At 48.2% G+C, this 3324-nt stretch overlaps 1 pseudogene; it reads right to left on the reverse strand.

The window, feature by feature from the left end:
- Positions 1–1107: 1107 nt before the first annotated feature.
- On the reverse strand, positions 1108–3117 carry LOC116560395 (annotated as a pseudogene).
- Between the last annotated feature and the right edge of the window lie 207 nt (positions 3118–3324).

The raw sequence follows: 3324 nt of genomic DNA on the forward strand, positions 1-3324 counted from the left end.
ATGGTGGTGCACACCTGTAATCCCAGCTAATGGGGAGGCTCAGGCAGGAGGATCACTTGAGCCCAGGAGCTTGACAGTGAGCTTCATCAAGCCACTGCAATCCAGCCTGGGTGACAAAGCAAGATCTTGTCTGTATTAAAAAACTCTTATGACTCAATGTAAAAAGACTGATTATCCAATCTTAAAATGGGCAAAAAATCTGAATACACATTTCTCCAAAGAAGATATATAAATGGCCAATATGCACATCTAGAAATGCTCTAGATCATTAGTCATTAGAGAAATGCAAACAAAAACCATAACACTACTTCTCACTCACTAGGATATTTTTTAAAGAAAGAAAGAAGAAAAGAACAAGTGTTGGCCAGGATGTGGAGAAATTGGAACCCTCGTACAGTCAGGCAATTCCTCAAATGATTAAACATAGAGTTACCATATGATCCAGCAATTCCACTACCAGGGAATACCAAGAGAATGAAAGCACTCCCTCACAAAAGCTTACATACAAATATTTACAGCAACATTGTATAAGAGAAATGAGAACATATACCCACAAAGAAACTTGTACACAGATGTTTATAGCAGCATTATTCATTAGAGCCAAAAGATGGAAGCAACCCGAATGTCCATCAACTGATGAATGGATAAACACAATGTAGCATACACATACAATGGAATAATAGTCATAAAAAGGATTGAAGTGATGATACATGCTACAACACGCATGAACCTTGAAAACATGCTAAGTGAAAGAAACTAGGCACAAAGTCCACATATTATATAATTCCATTCATATGAAAGTCCGGAATAGAGAAATCTATAGCGGCAGAAAGTATGTCAGTGCTTGTTTAAGGCTGGGGTCGGGAGAGAAGACGGGGTGATAGCTAAAGAGTAGCAGGTTTCTTTTGGAAGCAAAGAAATGTTCTAAAACTGCCTGTGATGATGGTTGCACAACTCTGCACATACTAAAGTGCAGTGAATTGTATACTTTAAATGGACAAATATATGGCATGTTAATTATATCTCAATCAAGCTTCTTTTTTTTTTCCCCACAGATGAGGGGCCTTTGTTGGATGGTGAGGGTGCATATAGACAGGTAGGAGGCTGCTAGATGGTGTTGCATACCTTCTCAGTTTGCAGTCGTCCCTGAATGTCCAGTTTGCAAGTCTTGCTGTCCTTGTCAATGATTTCCAGCCGCAGCTTGGGGAGCCGCTTTTCAGCCTGGGGTGAGGGCACTTCTGGGCTCTTGCTTAGCTGCTTGTCTGAGTCCTCCACCATGGTATGCAGAGTGCAGCCCCTGGCAGCAGGTCCTGCTCGTAGGCTGCTGCCAGCTGGTTCATCACAGGGCACTCTACCTCATGTTTGATGGAGCGGGCACCATCGTGTGCATTGTAGGCATCAACCAGCGTGTCTGCCACCTCACGGTCCCAGAGCAGCATGACATTGTGCCTTTGCTTGACTCTTTTAGCCCAGAAGCTTAGCTCCTTGTTGATAAGTTGGATGAGCTCCAAGTGGCAGAAGGGAGGAAGCAAGCAATCTCATTGATCCGTCCCAGAAACTCATCCCTCTGGAAGTGAGCTTTCAGGATAGGGCAAATCATTCTCCTTGAAGTTCTTTGAGATAGTGATCTTGTCACTTACCTGGACATCCCCCAGGTTTTCAGCAATACGGTTACAGCTCATCTCCAAAGCTTCCCGCCTCAGCTGCAGCACGTGCTATGTGATCTTGTCACTGGCCACACAGGAGGTCATGATGAAGATGTCGTCCTTGCAATCAATGGTCATCCCTCTTCCATCTGTCAGCCGGCCCTCATCCAACAGCTGCAGCATGATGGTGAGCACATCTGGATGGGCCTTGTCTACTTCCATCAAAGAGCACCACGGCATTGGGGCACTGCATCAACTTCTTGGTCAGCTGGCCACCCTCCTCATGGCTGATGTAGCCTGGTGGGGACCCAATAAACTTGGCCACCTATTGTTGCTCCTGGAACTCAGACATGTCCAGCCTGATGAAGTCCTTTTTAGCATCTTTGTGCATATATTTGGCTGTCTGCTTGCCCAGCTCTGTTTTTCCTATTCCAGATGATCCCTAGAAAAGGAAGACCAAGAGGGTGTTCTTCCTCGTACCAACCATTCTCCTTCCTCCAGATCGCAACGCCCTCTGTGGCAATAGCACTCTCCTGGTCGGTGATGTGCTCCTTCAGTCGCTGCTCCAGGGGGAAGCGGCACCACTCCTCAGCCTCACACTTCCGCTGCTTCTCTTGGTACTTGGCTTCAGAAGTGCTCAGAAGCTTCGTCACTTCCCCTTTGTGGGCATAATCCAAGGGTGTGTGTTCCATTTCACCGCTCTGCAGGGGGTTGGCTCCTCCATCAAGCAGCTCCTCGGCAGTGCGGCAGTCATCAGCAAGCACAGCATAGTGCAGGGCTGTGCAGCCCTTGAAACTGATATGGATGTTCAGCCGGTTGTTGAAGTCATCCTCTTGGGTGACCAGGACTTCCAAAGAATGTTCCTTGGCGGTCTTGTAAACACTGCTGAAATAGTCTCCAAGGTTTGGATCAGCCCTAGCAGCATGCAGGACCTGTACCAGACTGTTGTTTCGATTGATGGCTGCCACAATGAGTGCTGTCCAGCCAAGTCTGTGCCTTGCATTTATATCTGCACCTTCTGACAACAGCCTGCTGACTTCTTGCAGACCGTTGGCACGCACAGCTTCCATCAGGGCTACATCCTTGTTGGATGGACTCTTGCTGTAGCAATGAACCACCAGCACTGTGGTCAGGGCCCACATGCCCAGTTGGGCCCTGTTGGGGACCCAGTTCCAGCTGCCCTGTCCTGGGAGTGCTTCTCCAGGGCCAGGAAGGTGTCTCTAAACGGCAGCTATGAGGCATTTGGTATCAAAGCATCCTCCCTGGTGCCACCCCACATCCAGAGAGCAAGGCCAGCGATGTTCCAGGCACCTCCTAGCAGCTGCCCTCAGCCACTGCAGCTCCCCAGACCTCCAGTGCTCACATTCCAGCCAGTGGCACCTCCATGGCCCTGGAGCGTTGGGGACCTGAGCAGCCAGAGGAGTAGCCATGCCACCAGTGCTTTTCTCCTCAACACCAGGGACCCCAGCATCATGACAGCTGCTTCAATAACCCCCTCAATCAGGCTTTTAAAAAAAAAATTAAGGTTCCAGGCTGGGCATGGTGCCTCACACCTTTAATCTGTAATTCCAACAATGGGAGGCCAAGGTGAGCAGATTGTTTGAGCCCAGGAGTTCAAGACTAACCTGAGAAACACAGCAAAACCTCATCTCTATGAAAAATGCAAAATTCTCTGGGC

Source organism: Sapajus apella, unplaced genomic scaffold, assembly GCF_009761245.1.
Source record: "Sapajus apella isolate SASKATOON/1434 unplaced genomic scaffold, GSC_monkey_1.0 scaffold26, whole genome shotgun sequence".
In the NCBI taxonomy this organism is placed as follows: Eukaryota; Metazoa; Chordata; class Mammalia; order Primates; family Cebidae; genus Sapajus; species Sapajus apella.